Source organism: Eubalaena glacialis, chromosome 4 (genome assembly GCF_028564815.1).
Source record: "Eubalaena glacialis isolate mEubGla1 chromosome 4, mEubGla1.1.hap2.+ XY, whole genome shotgun sequence".
NCBI lineage: Eukaryota > Metazoa > Chordata > Mammalia > Artiodactyla > Balaenidae > Eubalaena > Eubalaena glacialis.
This window is the reverse complement of record NC_083719.1, coordinates 82,111,373-82,128,813: the sequence shown is the minus strand read 5'-3', so window position 1 is coordinate 82,128,813 and position 17,441 is coordinate 82,111,373. Positions and strand designations below refer to the sequence as shown.

General features: G+C 35.0%; 1 protein-coding gene across 2 annotated transcripts in view; it reads left to right on the top strand.

Moving 5' to 3' along the window:
• The window catches only part of ST8SIA4 (ST8 alpha-N-acetyl-neuraminide alpha-2,8-sialyltransferase 4), a 99,082-nt gene that overhangs the window by 59,359 nt on the left and 22,282 nt on the right, over positions 1-17,441 (top strand). The window lies entirely within an intron of this gene.

Here is a 17,441-nt window from a genome sequence, read left to right as displayed (position 1 = left end):
AAATGTGATGCTGCCCTGCCTGGCCAGGAGATGATGGAGACATGCAGTTTCCTCTCCAGCAGTTAGTGTGCTAGGAAATGACTGCATTGCTCAAGCCTTGTGACTCACGATGAAATGAACTGCTTGGGGAATTTGGCATCGTCACTCAGTGTTCTGGACCTTTTAACACTTAGGTTTGATTGGGGACTTTCTAAACAAGCTGATGGTTGATGATATTAGGGAACATTTTCATAGCTTGTTCTTCATTTCATTGTAGTAATACATTGAAAACAAGTTTTGTAGTTTCTTTGAAAATCCCCCATCTTTAACCCTAAAGGAACCTCTAAAATCGCCATGTATTTATGTATGTTCATCAAGCAACTATATCCTTTGCTTTGGATTTCTTTAAAAATAGCACTATATTCCTCCCTAAAATAAGTAGAAAATATTTGAAAATGTTAAAAAAGGTGCAAGGAAGTTCATAACTGCTTAGAAAATTTTAACCCATTTGAAAAGCATTGAAGATTGTCATTTCACATCAGAAAATTTTGCTGTGTCTCACTGATAAAACCATATATAATATAAAGTTCGGGATCAGGAATAGTTAAAAAAGGATTTGAGGTGTAGTGAAAATATTTAAAGGATATAATTTTTAAAATATATAAATATGTTATGCATAGCTAATTAATATATCTTGAAGAGACTGTAGTGATCCTTTGACATAATCGAGCTAAAACCCTTATTTTACAAAGCAGGCTATTGAGAGCCAGTCTGATCCAAGACTAGACATGCAGATAGTGGCAGAGCCAGAATTGCTGATGCCAGCAGCTCACTTTCCACCCATATCTCTCTAGAAAAGTGTAGCTTTTTATTAGTATGATAATATTTGTGCCATTTTATCATTCCTTTTGGATGTATGATTTTTCAATATAATAAAACCTATTAATTTATGTAGCTTTGTACTCTTTACCAAAATGATATTCAGAAAGTGAATTCATTCCTGTTTATATGTTATCACAGATCTTGAGCTGTTTCTGGCCTGTGTTTCCTGGCCAGAGATAAAAGAAAATTATTTTTCATGGACAAGAGGAAACAACCAAATAAACTGTGTGTCTAGCTAAGGATTTATACCCCAAACTTCAGGCACAAGTTTTTAAGTAATTCTAAAATAGAATTCCAATTTTTTTCCAACTCCAAAAGAGATAACACAAATCTTATAGGAGGGTTCTGAAGCATTTCATTAAATTTAAGTTCATTTATCTGCTCAGGCTTTCAGCTGACATCTGCAGAGCAAAATCAAGATCTCTTCTAGAAAATTGATTGATGGTGTGCCATGTTATTTGTAAAACTCAAACCATCTAAATTTGAAATATTTTATTTTAAGTGAAATTTGAAATACAATAAGGAACTTTAAAATTATTTGTCCAGAGAACCAGTGAAATTTGTATTATAACTAAATATCAATTCTTACACATTCTAAGTTGGTGAAAGGCTATAGGAATAAAAAATAATCTGTTTTAGGAACTAGCTTTGTCAACATAGTTTAAACAGTTTTGCTGGGAAGCTTAATGTGGATGACATTGTTTCACAATTTGCTGAAATTACCTAGTGACAATTATGTTTTCTATTGTACGCATTTATTAGTCCATACAAAGCAAATGTTCATGAAGATATACCTGAGAAAAGTACCAGAGAATATATTCTAACTAGCTACAATGTTGATGACTTAGACTTGAATCTCTGGACTCAAGTCTTTTTTAAGTATTTATTTTAAATCCAGATTAAACTAATTGCATTCTTATAGGTAAATAAGCAAACAACTTGTTATACTGTTTTATTTTAGTATTTAATTTAACAGGTTTTTTTCTCTAGTGCTCCCTGTAGTATTCCCAACATAATCAGGTACTAATGTTTGGACTGGAATGAGAAAAGTATAATTTAGATATTATTTCTGGTCAAGACAGATTCTTTTAAATATATTGTTTTCGGCGTCTATTTGGCACTCATCTCTTTGTTAGTGGTATAAGTAATATAATGTTGGTTTTCATTAAAATACCTGATTCCTTTCATTTCTCTTGTAGAAACACGCTATTGTTGTTTCTGTTCCTCTTCCTGATTATGGAATAGGGATATCAAACTGATGTCTGACCAGTCCACTGACTTGTTTAACAACACAGATATTTAAAAATGAAATTTTTTGCTAATATTTAAGAGCCATGAGCTTTCAAATAAAAATTTCAATTTCTGTTGATTCTTTAAATATCAGAAGATCTGGCAATACTGGACCTTCATTTCTTCAAGATAACTGTGAGCCAGAGCTGAGTTGTCCTGTCTTCTGTATCTAGGCGTTGTTATCCAGTCTTCACCAGACACACACCCCTTTGTTTCTTCCATCCTGACAGTTACCCTGATTAACTTATCTTGGTTCTCTGCTTTATCCAGCTGTTAACCATTAGTTTCATTGTTCTACTCTTGGGGAGGAGAATGAGGTATACACATATATGGCAATTGATTCAGACAGTCTTAGAACTGGAGAAAACTTTGCGTATCATCTAATCAAAGGTCTCACTAAAAATAATGGCATTAATGCATATTTGGGCAGGTGAAGTGACTTACTGAGACTGTACATACAGTAGCTTAGTCTCAAACATCCATCTTTTGATACCAAATGTCATGTTCTTTTCACTATCTTAAGAAACTGGTTGTGGAATAGTTGCAGAAAATTACTCAGCATTTCACCAATAGAGGTTCTTTTCAGGCAGTGTGTGCTAATAAATGTTTAATAATCAGCTCTCTAGGAAAACAGACAAACCTGGATTATAGCATTTGCTGATTTCCAGAGTATAAACACTCCCACCATGTTGAATTTCAGGCTACTTATGAGACATCAACCAGCTCATAAAATTCAAGAAAATTTAACAATGGCTCTTGTGAATCATTAAGAGCCACCTCCAGAAAACCAGGATACATGTATGATTCAAGGAGAATCTTGTGTATATTACAGAGAAATTCAGGCCACTAACAATACATGCTTATTAAACAAAATCCTTTCTATCACACTGGCAACTCTGTCAGGAATGTCTATCTCACTTACTAGAATATTTTCTTTTTATTGTATCTGTCATCATTGTTTAGATCAGCTAATGCAAATGCACTGACAGCACTGATATATATAAAAGAAAAATCAATCACTTTTATATAATTCATCTCTTTGGTTTGTTATTCTAATCAAATATAAGCATGCATAATGGATCACTTATATGGTAATTTCTAAAGTGGAGTCTCTGAATGTTATTGACTAAAGAAAAAGTACTCAAATTCTTTTCCCTGCTATTGAGTTTGGCCTGGCTAAATGCTTTGAATGGCATTCAATTTTATGATGTTTCTCAGAAATGAATATGTACTCTAAACTTATTATTTACCTACATATTGTTCTTTTTTCTAAAATGTAAGAACTCCTAATCTTATTAATGATAGTTATGATATGGCAAAATTCTTATGTTCTAATTTCTCTATTATAAAAGCTTGAAAGCATTTTGACAAGAGTTAAAATTTTCCATTTTATCCTAGAAACTTGGTAGCTTTGACATTGATTCTCACAGGTAAGAAATATGTTTACTTACATAGTTGGAAAATTTTGATTTCTTAATGACATAACCTAAAAACAAAAATAATATGTAAAAATGACAATAACCTATCTGAGAAAGTAAAATTTTATTGTCATTTCCTTTAGTCATAACTAAAAATATAGGAAGAAAAAATAATTTTTGGTAAAAATGTTACAAAGAAAACAGAAATAAGTTTTAATACTTGATAACACATGATTAAAACACTATAACAAATTTATATATTTACACGTTTGTATATATGTGTGTGTTAATGTGCATCCAATTCTATATTAGGTACTAGATATTCCAGAACTCTAATGGAGTTTTCTATTGAACTAATTGAACTAATTGTTATTACAGATTAAGATTCATTTCTAAATAGAAAAAACGTATGTGTGCAAAGTAGCAGTTCAGATTTATAGGAAAAATATTTCATTTACTCTACATTTTACTGTAACTCCTAGTTATTTATTTCCGAGATGTTTTAGGTTAAGAAACTGAAATATTGTTTCCTCCTTATTCCATAAAAAAGCATCTCAGCAAAGAGAATTAGAACCAAACCTTTTACAGCAATACTTGAGATCATACAGAATTCATCATTACTCTGTTTTATAGCAGTTTTAATCTTATAATTGAGGAGGATGATTTTTGTCAAGAAAACTGATTTTATAGAGCTGTACAGGCAAAATAGTATAGTGGACGTTGCATCTAAAATCTCTTAAATTCATTCCATGGTTGAATGTCGTTCCATTGTAACCATTGCATCTACAATATTTCACTGCTGGTGCTGGGAGATGGCTTGTCCAATGCCACAGAACCAGTAAGTGTTATAGACAGCAAATCTGTGCCATTCGTTTCCATTAATTGTCTTACCTGATTGAGAGAAGCAATAAGAAACAGCAAATATAGTATTTGATTTAGGAAAAGCAAGAAAAATAAGTTTTGGATTTGAACAATTAAATCCTAGTGAAAGGTTCCTGCTGCTTACAGGACCTGTGAACACCATTTATTTTATTTTGTCTGTGAGAACACTGGCAAAATGGAAGAACGTGTGTTTGCACGCACGTGTGTGTATGTATGTGTGTCTGTTGTGCTGGGAGAATCACTTGGCACAGCTGTTGAACTCTATCTTCTGTTATTTATAGTTTTTCACTTATCACATAAAGGAAATCATCTCTTTTTCCCAGTGGTTTGGAGAAGGTTAGGACTTTGAGTTTGGGGTGAGCAGTGAAAAAAAAAAAGAACATAAAAGTAAAATTTCCTATGTTTTAATATTTTAGAATTATCCTCAAGACAGAATTTGGGTATAGAAATGGGTGCATAAGACTAAGATATAAATTGGCTTATGATTTTGTTTTATGTGTTCTCCCCAAATTTGAAGAAAATATGGAAAATAAAGCTTCAGGAATCTATCTACTACCTACCTACCTGTCTATCATATATCTATGTATCTACCTATCTATCATATATCTGTCCTATCTTTTTTCTTTCTTTCTTTGTAAACCAATTCAGCATTGACTCCCGAAGTACCTCTGACACTTACGATGACTCGGATTTTACAAGTGAAAGTAGAGCTAATAATCAGAATGGCCTCTTATTTCCCTCAGGTATAATGAGTATGCGTGTGTGTGTGTGTGTGTGTGTTTTAGCACTAACGAGAAAATTCCCTAAACTTCCATTAGAGCTCCTGTGAGTAAAGTCAATAGTGATAATAACTGACATAGGAGTGTTTTTACCTGGGAATTGGAACGTTGGTCTCCAAAGATTTCCATTTTAATGTCAGCACAGAACAGTAGCAATTTCCTCTGATGGATTTTATTCTTTCCCAAGTATCAGTGTTATTTCTGCCAAATCTAAGTAGAAACAGAATCCAGAGATGATAAAATACTTTCTAGAAATGTTTTTTCTAATCATACACAATTCAAGTTGATTGTTTAAATTATTTTTTATTCCTAAAATTATTTGTCCCCTTCAGAGATAGAGAATGATAACTTTGACAAGTTAAGAAGTCAACTTGGGATTTAACATTTGCCATAGAAAAGTGAAAGTTGTTTAATTCCAGGTTATACTTAATAAGGAGTACCATCGATTTAACTGAGAAAAGCATGTTAACCTTTTTTTCTACTTTAGATTTTAGAAGTGTTTCTACTTCTCTGCAATATTTATTAGTTAATGCAACATGCCTAATAACTAATCTCAGAATAATGCCCACGAAAATTACAACATGGAGTATTGGACCCTCAGTCACATTTTACTTTTTAGTAATTTATTTTTTTAATTTCAAATTGAATTCATGTAACTAAAAACATCCAACTAAAAATGGCATGGCCAAATTAATAGCATTATTAAGATTCAGCTCAACATAATTTTTAGGGCACAGACTCTGGAGGGAGATCATTTATTATTTCCCAGTTCCACAGCTTACCAACTCTTACTTTGGGCCAGTTCTTCATGCTCATCATGCTTTAGGTTTCTGATCTGTAAAATGGGCTTATTAAGAATATCTACTTCATAGGGTTACTGAGAGGATCATTTGAGTTATATGTAAAGCATAGAGATTAGTGCCTGACACATTATAAGTGCTCAACAAGGCTTGGCTCTAATTAATGCATCACTGAAAAACAGGTTCAATAAATTACCCTTTGGGTAATTAAGAAAAGCTTATTTCTTTTTTTATTGACGTATTGTTGCTTTACAATATTGTGTTAATTTCTGCTGTACAGCAAAGTGATTCAGTTATACATATATATACATTCTTTTTCTATATTCTTTTCCATCATGGAAAAGAATATCCTATGGTTTATCATAGGATACTGAATATAGTTCTCTGTACTATACAGTAGTTGTTTATCCATTCCATATATAATAGCTTACATCTGCTGACCCCAACCTCTCCCTCCATCCCTCTCCCAGCCCCCTCCCACTTGGCAACCACAAGTCTGTTCTCTATTTCCATGAGTCTGTTTCTGTATTGTAGATAGGTTCATTTGTGTCATATTTTAGACTCCACATATAAGGGATACATATAGTATTTGTCTTTCTCATTCTGACTTACTTCACTTAGTATAATAATCTCTAGTTGCATCCATGTTGCTGCAAATGGCATTATTTCATTCTTTTTTATGGCTGAGTAGTATTCAATTGTATATATGTACCACATCGTCTTTATCCATTCATCTGTCGATGGACATTTAGGTTGTTTCCATGTCTTAGCTATTGTAGCTAGTACTGCTATGAAGATAGGGGTGCATGTATCTTTTTGGATTAGAATTTTGTCTGGATACATGCCCAGGAGTGGGATTGCTGGATCATATGGTAGTTCTATTTTTAGTTTTCTGAGGAACCTCCATACTGTTTTCCACAGTTGCTGTACCAATTTACATTCCCACCAACAGCGTAAGAGGGTTCCTTTTTCTCCACATCCTTTCCAGCATTTGTTATTTGTAGAGTTTTTAATGATGGCCACTCTGACCAGTGTGAGGTGGTACCTCATTGTACTTTTGATTTGCATTTCTCTAATAATTAGCGGTGTTGAGTATATTTTCATGTGCCTATTGGCTATCTGTATTTCTTCTTTGGAGAAATGTCTATTTAGGTCTTCTGTCCAGTTTTCGATTGGGTTGGTTTGTGTGTGTGTGTGTGTGTGTGTGTGTGTGTGTGTGTGGTTGAGTTGTATGAGCTGTTTGTATACGTATTTTGGAAATTAAGGCCTTGTTGGTCGCATCGTTCACAAATGTTTTCTCCCATTCTGTAGGTTGTCTTTTTGCTTTGTTTATGGTTTCCTTTGCTGTGCAGAAAAGCTTATTTCTCTCTTCAGATATTCCCCCTCTTTCCTGGCAACCTCCCCTTCTTCCTGTTGGTTTATTTAAATTAAGAGCACGTGCTTCTAATAAAATATATTGACATAAATAAAACCTTTGGCTAAAAAAAACCAATAGGAGACCAGTAATTACATCTTACGCCTTACCCTGATGTCAGAATGTACTGTACTCCAGATTTCTGAGTTTATCTTCCTCTTCACTTCTATTATCTCCATCAATTTGGTTTGAAGTTAACTGATGTTTATCTTTCCATTCTGGTGAATATTAATAATGGATAAATATGTCTACTGCATACTAAAAGGGGAAATATGTCTATTCTAAACTTGGCAGGTGAAACAGCTCTGCATTAGTTGTTGGTAAATCTCTATTGTCTTTTACTACGTTATTTCTGAAATACTATTTGGCAACCACAGCATCCATAATGTCTTTTTCCATTTTAAACTTTATCTTAAACGTTTCACATGAGTGACAAGTAAAACTTCTGGTGCAAAATATGGTAAGAATAAATATGAAATATATTTCAACTACCAGTAATCTCAATACTGCATGAAGCAAATTGTCGAGTGTTTACCTTCTGTAACATACATGTTCCGATTTCAGCTGGCCACATTTATTGTGACTGAAAGACATATTTTTTTTTTAATTAATGCTTTTCCCATGTATTTTCCTATTTCTTCAGCCACATAATCTGGTTATGTTTGGGGGAAATGGCAACATCTTTCAAAATAAATAGAATATCTAACATTGGCTGTCAGAATATCTAACATTTCCATAAACAAATTGACTAACTCCCCACACAATAATCTCTGGAGCGTTTTCTGATACCAAGGACCAATTCTCTAATTCTCTGAACGCCAACTGTGTGTCCAACAATTCAATTCAATTTTGACAAAATCTACCCAGAGTTAGCATCAGATCCCTCAAGTTGAATGGCCCAGTTCCACACGCCTCCCCACTACAGACACCAATTACAAGTCTCTGGCCATGTGTATTTCTGACAGACTGGCTGTAAATCAAGGGTTCCCACAACCCCTTCCTTGGGCTTGATAATTTGCTAGGACAACTTATATAACTCAGGAAAGCACTTTACTTACTAGTACTGGTTTACTATAAGGGATGTAACTCAGGAACTGCCAAATAGAAGATATACATATGGCAAGGTATGGAGTGGGGAGTGGGAAAACTGGGATGCCTGGGGGCTTTCAGCACTTTGGACTGTATACCAGCCAGGGAGCTCTCTGAATAGCCTTGTTCAGGGCCTTTTATACCCCAGTGCAGCCCCACTCCCCTTTCTAGAGGTCAGGGATGGGAGGAAATTTTTCACCCTCTAATGAATTGGCCTTTCTAATCACCAGCACTTGCCCTGAGGTATCTAGGGGCCTCACCTTAAGCCACCTCCTTAGTACAAACTTAGTACTAATGTTAGTAACCTTTATTTAGAACAAAAGACACTCCTATCACTCAGGAAATTCCAAGGTTTAGGAGCTCTGTGCCAGGAACTGGGGGACAAAGACCAAATATAGTTCTTATTGTAACACATAATCTAAGAGAGAAATGTCACTTTGTGTAGTTAATGAAATTACCACTTGCTAATAGATCTAAACCTATGGGTCTCTTAGAATTTGTGATGAGAACTTTGTGTACAAATTGAAAAGACCAAGTTAGTATCTTTAGTATCCCTTTTGGGATGCAAAAGTGCTATAGCCATAAGTGTAAGAATATAAATTGAAAGACTTCTTCCCATTTTTCTTTGTTTTATGGCTTTGAAAAAATTAATTCAAGAAAGATAGGTCAATTTCATCGAGCGTGACAACTTGAGAAGGAGAAAAAAAATTTTTAAGCATTCAGAAATTCAAAACCATCAAATTAAAGTAAGTCACAATAATTCCTTCCAGTAAATATGTTTTAATGTCCCCATTAGATACCAAATTACAGGCATTGTCAAAAGTAAGGACATTTCTTTTTTATGTGAGATAGACAACCATGAGGTTACTGTGTTTAATATCCAAGTGAAGTTTTAAGGAATGCTAAATCCTAAGCTATTCTACTCTTTCTAATCCCCACAAATTAACAGTTGTTCCTTTTGTCACTGTAGGATTTCATGTTTTATTTCTACTTATTATTCTTTCCTTTTTCGACTTCTCTAATTCTATTAAAAATAGACCTCAATATTATATTCACATATACATTTTGTATATGTTTATATATTTAGATTGCATTTTATACTAATATCCCTTATTATTATATTAGTACTCACTTGACTTAGATGATTTCCTAAACTTCAGTTTTCTTTACTAATTTCACCCATTCATTCAACTTTTATTGAACATATGCTATGCGCCAGGTACTTTGCAGGTCTGGGGTTCCAACTTGGACTAAAGACACGTTTCTCACCTTCACTTGGATGATTATATTAGTAGCAGGAAATTACAGGACAGTATAACAAATTCTATCATGGGGGAGGTAAAGATGCTGTGGGAGGATCACTTCTGAAAGAAATGAGAATGGGAGCTCGGTTAAAAGAAAAAGACCTGCTGGAGAAATGGGTGTTTTAGTTAATGTAAGGAATGGGGGGAAAGTGCTTCAGGCAGAGAAAATGACATGTGTAAAGACAGATGCCTTTTTGCAATCATTTCATTGTATGATATTATAACACTCATGTAACACTATGTACCAGTAACTATTACAAGTGATTTTCACACTTTGTAAACAACCCACTAAGCTAGTTCTGTTGTTTCTTTCATTTTCCACATAAGGAAACTGAGGAAGTAAGTAACTTGCCCAAGTTTACACAACTAGTAAAAGGCAGAGCCAGAATCCAAGCCATGCAGCTTGATTTCATAATCTGTACTCTCTAGTGCCTTTTACACTAGAAATGCATTAAAATAAAAATTTAATTTAGTATGCTACGTATTCACTTTGGAGTCTAATAAAACCAGTAAGATTATTTTAGAGACCACTCACCAGGGCTATAGTAATATGAATCACCAAGAAGCCCGTGTGTCATTTATCATGAATCAGAAGTCCATAACAGACTAGGAATTCACTTCACTTCAACAAAGATCTACTGCCTTCCTCCAAATGCAAGTTCCCTGTTAGGACCCAGGGATATAAAGATCAATTCGTTTGATCTCTGCCCTCCAGGGGTTCTCAATTTTGCTGGGTAAGGTGAGATATTAACCAAAAACAGTATATAAAACTTACAACAAATACAACCAAATAGACGCCTGTGTAATATGAGGGCAGAGAATTTGCCTTATTCACCTTTGAATTCATCACACAGTGTCTAGCACCTGATTAAATACAGAATGAATGCATGAATATAACAATGTATTGTAAAGGGAATAATTACTTTCATCAATGTAAATCATGAGGGGCGTTTTGGGCCCTGAAATGTGGATTGGATTCCCTAATCGAAGATGGTAGATTAGCAGGGTAAAAGAAACTTGCTTGACACAGAGAGGAGATGAACAAAATCATTAGAGTAGAAATAACTGAGTAAGAACAGTGAGAGAATAATTGAGTAAGAGAGTGAGACAGTTTACTAAAGAGTTTGACTAGTGTAAGATTCTAGAAAGCTTTGAACCGTGTAACAAGGAACTTTATTCTTTTGAAAGTAGAGAATCAGGAGAGGTTTGTGAGCAATAAGTGATAAGATCAGAGCTGTATTTTCATAAAATTAGTTTTGTATTGGGTAACGAGAGCCTATAAGATTATTTTAAAGGCTACTTTGTTAAACTGTGTGCAAATTACTGATGGTCTAAAGCAGGCCAATAAAAACAAGAAGAGAAGGAAACAAAGATGTGGAAGTTAGCTAAGGGTATATTATATTTTAGAACGCTGTGATACGTTTTAGTGCACTAACCTACATTAACTGAAAAGGGCGAGTCACACTCTGACAATAAGAACCGTTTCCTTCACTTCATTGATGGGAATAGCAAATCTTTCTTCTTATTATTATAGTTGCTGTGGTCCAAAGCATATTTGAAAATGAAACATCTGTGATACTGAAATGTCTTTAGTAATGAAACATCTGTGGTACAGAAATATCCTCAATATTTTTTAAGAATTGGGAAGGCTTCCCTCAGACATATGTCCCAGATATACAGTAGCACATTTTAGGTCTAATTGCAAAAACTGTGGTATGCCTACAGAGCCTCGAAAGGAAAAACTAGTCCATGTGGAGTTAAGTTAAAAAAAGAAAGATAAAACCTAAAGCATGGACTGATTTGTATCTGAGCTCTTACTTCAAGTATGAATGAACACAACATATTTAACTTATCTAGATATGAAGTCTCTGTTATTGATAATTGGTATCTATTTAGACCAATATGAATAGTGTTGTATTTAAACAAAACTAGTTTCTGTTTAGAACTCAGAGATAAATGGTAAGTGTTTTCAAGAATCAGTGTTTTAGACCAAATTATGGTACTAGATCCTGAGAGTATACTGCAATATTTTTCACTTGCATATACAGATTCCTGTTATGTCTCAACTCCTGTGTCACCCATCTATCCCCCCTGCAAAAAAAAATGTAGAAAAGTTAGATCGAGTCAGATGAGAATTTTAAAACTAAAATTATTTTTTGGGGTGGTCCCCTCAGAAATAATCACATCTGACCCATCTAGGAACACTCTGCCTAGCTAATAACTGGACTCCAGCTCCAGTGGAAGGTTAAGTAGTAGAGCAGAAGTAGTGGAGAATCAAGGAAAAAAGAATACGATGAAGCAGGATGCAGATTGGAAAATACGCTGGAGAAGAGTTGTGTGTCTCTGCACAGGAGGAAGGACAATAGCAATAAGAATAACTCCATTTACTGAACATTTATTCTTTCATTTAATCCTCCTAATAGGTGGATTTTATAAGTCTCTTTTTAAGATAAGAGCACGTCCTGCTCTGCACTTGCTCCCCAGCAGAGTACCTGGCAGATAGTAGACCTTCAAAGTTAAGTGGTTGCTGAAGGACTGGAGCATAAATGCAAAAAAGAGAAATATTTCTAAAAGTAATTTATAACATATAAATATATTTATATAATGTAACTAATGATCCACTGGTAAAACCAGGAACTTCAGTTTCAACTTATATCGTTAAAGGGAGTGGTCAGTGGACGCTCAAAGTCAGTCCTATATGTATTTACAGTAGGATTTATTTTGAGAAACTATGGGTCTAAATTTTAAGAACTGATGTGTTGGTCATACTATATTTTAAGCAATTTGTTCTTGAAACACTACTTACAGTTACAACCTAAGCAAATGTAATAAAAAATAATACATAGATTTGAAGTCATATGCAAGTATGGTTATGTAAATACATATGACTATGTACTTAATCCTCTGTAGAAATCATTTGTCTGTATCTCTTTTAGGTTTTTTTTAATTAATTAATTTATTTATTTATTTTTGGCTGTGTTGGGTCTTCGTTTCTGTGCGAGGGCTTTCTCTAGTTGCAGCAAGCGGGGGCCACTCTTCATCGCGGTGCACGGGCCTCTCACTGTCACGGCCTCTCTTGTTGGGGGAGCACAGGCTCCAGACGCGCAGGCTCAGTAGTTGTGGCGCACGGCCTTAGTTGCTTCGCGGCATGTGGGATCTTCCGAGGCCGGGGCTCGAACCCGTGTCCCGTGCATCGGCAGGCAGATTCTCAACCACTGTGCCACCAGGGAAGCCCCAGTCTGTATCTCTTTTAAAAATTAATTTTAGTTATATTTGCACACATATACTTTTTGCATGTCTATACACATACGCACACACACGTACACACACATAGACAAATGTAACGCAGTCATTCTAAAGGATATCTTTGTCTAAATAACACAACAGTGATTCTCCATATCACTCTTGATGAAGTGTCCTTGACTGCTTGCCTAAACTCACAAACATTATTACAATATATTACCACCCAGAGATATTACAAGACATAAAATAGGTCTCTTGAGACTTTGAAGGGGTTTCTTGGATTCAGAAGAATAAAGTCTTTGTTTTATATAGATATCTGCTGCATATTCCCAGTTGCTAACTTAAAAATGGATTGAGCTTTAAAAAGTTGCTTTCTTGTTTTTATTATTTTCAACAATAAATAGTATAGTACTATGTGCCAGGCATTGTTTGTGCTACTTTACAAACTTTAACTTATTTAGTCTCTATAACAAACCTATAAGGTCAATATTACTGATGATGGAGTAAGACACAACAAAGTTAAACATCTTGTACAAGCTCATACAGTAAGTTCTAGCAATGGGCATTGAACCCCATCAGCCTGGCTCCAGTGTGCCTGTAACTACTGCACAGTGATACATCTTGCTAAACTCTGCTGCCTTTCACTTGTTTGTCCCTTGCAACAAGTCTTATCCAACATTTTAAAAATTTTTATAAAGAGCTAAACTCTTAGACTGAGCTACACGTGCCCCTTATCTTTAATGTTTCACATTTATGGCCAAAGATTGCAAAAATATCACTATTGCACTCAATAGTACAGCATAAATAATAAACAGATAAGATTTTGTATCTCTTTATCCTATTTAATTGTACTTTAGAAAAATCAGTTTTGCTTAGCAGAGACTATGCTGCTAGGTGGAAACGTTGTTGTAATTCTAAAAGATATGTTCAAGCATTTTAGAGGTTAAGAACACAGGTAATTCATTATGTCCATTTTCTGTTTAACTTATATGACTTTCCCTATTGTAGATCTATCACTGTCAGTAGCCTTTGTTTTTCAACCTTTTCTTTATTACTCTAAAGTACAATTAAGGCAAAGAAAAACTTCAAGTAAATGAAAAGATTTATCAAAGCATTTAGGCAGTAGCTGGGAGGAGTAAAGAAAAATGGATCAAACAGGACATACGTACCTATGTTTGAAAAAAGATTAAGGTTTAATTTCTAATCCAGGAGAAGAAAAAAGACAGGAGAGGGCATCGAGCCTAAAGGTGATTGCTTTGAAGGGGAGAGAGAGACAGTGCTGGGCCAGAGCCCTTGGTTCACAAGCTCTCATCCCTTGCTCAGTTAGGGAGTGCTATTAACCGAAGGCCTTAACCTCTGTTGACTTGAATTGACACCTGCAGACTAAGGATCTTCCACACCCCATGCAAATTGCTGATCCTCCTCTATTAGAATGCTGGAACCTTTTACCTAGATTTTCCACAGGCGAACTGCAGGTTTAATCATGAAACATGGCCCTAGATGTCTCTGGAGTCCCGCCAGTGAGAAAATCTAGGGCACAGTCTAGGCTTTTGGCCTGAAAGGAGTCTTTTTGCAAAGATGTGCTTAGAAATGTGAAATTCAACCTATGTTCCCATCTAACAGAAAAGTGTTTGACTCCATTACAAGCTGCTCTCAGAAAGGTTTTCAAAGAGGTGCTGCTTTTTGAGGTCTCAGGGAGTGAAAAGTGGAGCTCCAAGTGTGCAAAAGGAGTAGCAGAGATTTGCTCTCGGGAGAATGCCCTGAAAAGCTGCCTGTCTGGCACAACCAGGGGGACTGAAAAGCTGAGGGAGATACTCCTTACTTCAGCACATATTAAATGTATCAGCTTATTAGGATTTTGCACCGTGGTTGGTTTATGCAGGCCCCAGTTGGTAATGAACTCAAGGAGTGAACACTCACCCCCAGAAGGAAGCAAGGACTCACCTAGGACAGGTAATTCACCTTCCAGTGAATGGGAGTGGACTCATGTTTTGTTGTTACGATCACGGATTTGCTCTGGTTGGCAAGATATCCCAGAATTAAATTAAGATTTTTTATTTCAGTTTATACATCTGTATAGACACAGATAAATGGATGTAGATATAGATTTCAGCTTGAAACTTGAACCACTTAACCAGTGTTTACCAACAGTGTGCATGGGGCTGATGCTGCATGTGGCATCAGGGAAAAGTGCTACAAGGGGACGCGGGAAATCTGTGATCTTAAAAGGCACTTAGCATGGTTCTTACAGAGCTGCAGAAATTGCTGCCGTGAATGTCACTGCTATTTAGGGAGTGACAAAGGTACATCTTGAACTTATCAGAATGGCCTGTAGCCACACGTGCAGCTTGTCGCTGAAGCCAGGGAGGGCCTGATTAAATACAGGGCCTACCCATTGTGAGAAAACTCTCTGGTATCCCAGCTGCCATTCAGAATGTGAAATCCAGGATATGACCTGTCAAGATGAGCCACTTCAGCATATTGTGGCAATGCAGCTGTCACTGAGATACATAAGTCTCCAGAGAAAAGCATTCAAACTCTTTCCATGGTGGAATGAATACAAATGCACAGCTCAGTCACATTTGAATGTGATTTTTTCCAACAGGATGGTCTACACTAAATATGCAGATGAGTGGAAGTGACCCCAGTACCTCTTCTCATTTTTGATTGCTGAGCATTTTCTGGAGGCAAACTTGTTCAGTATTTCTCTTGGTCTATATTTGAGGGGGGTAGGGAGTATTTGGAAGCCAGACATTTAAAATATGCATTGTTGTCCTTCTCTTTCCTCAATGAAGATAAAATTGCTATGGATCCCCCAAGGTGTTTTAAAGAAATGTTTGAAGGATAGATGGTTCCGTAACCCAGATTTAAAAGAATTATTTTATATTATTCCTTGATACTGAACTTATTCAACATTTTTATCAATTTATAGCACTAAAACCAAAATGTATAATAGGGTTTGAAAACTTCTAACTTGTACCATTAATGTCAACAGAAGTTCAGAGAGTAAGATTTGTGATTATATAAGCATTTTCGTAATAGGAAATTAACATACATGGTCCCTCAGGTGTGTCCAAATAGGTGGCAGTAAATCAACGTTAGAGCAAATTTCTATTCTTTATTTCATTTTTAAAGCTTCTGAAAAGTAGGAAATAAAGTCAGGTATCAAATTCAACTATGAATTCTTGATAAAACTGGCTGAAACAAGTCTCATAACAAAAACGCCAAAGTTTTATCCGGAATTATACAGATCTGTATTGTCAGCCAACTAACTTCATTCTAATAGCAAAAAGGAAAGGAGAGAAACATTTGATTCAACTAACACTACAGTTCAAAAAACTTGTTATTCCAAACTATTTTTGATTTTAAGGCAATATTGTCAACTGTGTATTCTGAATTTAATATACCTGTGAGATATTTGTGTGTATACATATTTGCATACCAAACTAGTGATAATTACATATATTTATGTATATATGTATATATGTTTATTTACATGTGCATTTCTACATACTAATGTATTATATATAATTATATATGTCAATGGAATGTGCAGCATATAACTATATATATTATATAGCCATACTTAATATTATAGAGAGATTCCCTTTATTAATTAGAATGAAATGTCGTATTTCCCAATCATAACCTTTAGTAATTTGTTTCACTTGTTTATTTCAGAAGCTCTTGCTTCCAATAACTCGTTATTTTATTTAACAAGTATGTCCATGCTTACTATGTAAAATTGTTTAGCAGATAAATGTTTGTAGTTTGTGTGTATATAAATTCAGGGCTGAAAGCCATCACTGAACTATGAGGTAACCTTGAGACTTTCATACATGTCATTTCTTCACTGCACTGTGACAGATTTTTTTTCCCCCAAATACCTGTCATATTCCCCAGAGGGCTTAGCCATCATCACTGGCAGATTATGAATAATGTTTTAGGTTAAACAGATGTAAGCAGTTTATAAGTTTTCCCCTTTCTGAACCAGCTTCGTTTTGATGAATCAGCTGGAAATTGAAACTTAACGTAAAACTTTAGTTTGAAAAGGAACAGTGTTTTCCCACATTGGAATATGTAGTCAGCTCTTAAATATGGACGAGAGACAGTCAACAGGGAAACTGGCCACTGTGTGACTGAAAACTGGAAGATCATCACTTAGCATTGCAGTGGAGTTCCAATTTCTTTAATCTGTAGAACCACATATAAAAAAATAGGTTTAAGTCATTCCAAACCAACCAAACTTCCATTGCATGTTGAAAAGAGTGTTTTTAACTAGTGTAAAAATTGCCTGTTTTTCTCTCTCATCAAAATACTCTTCAAAGAACTAGAGTTCTAGAAATGCAGAAAGTGCTGAT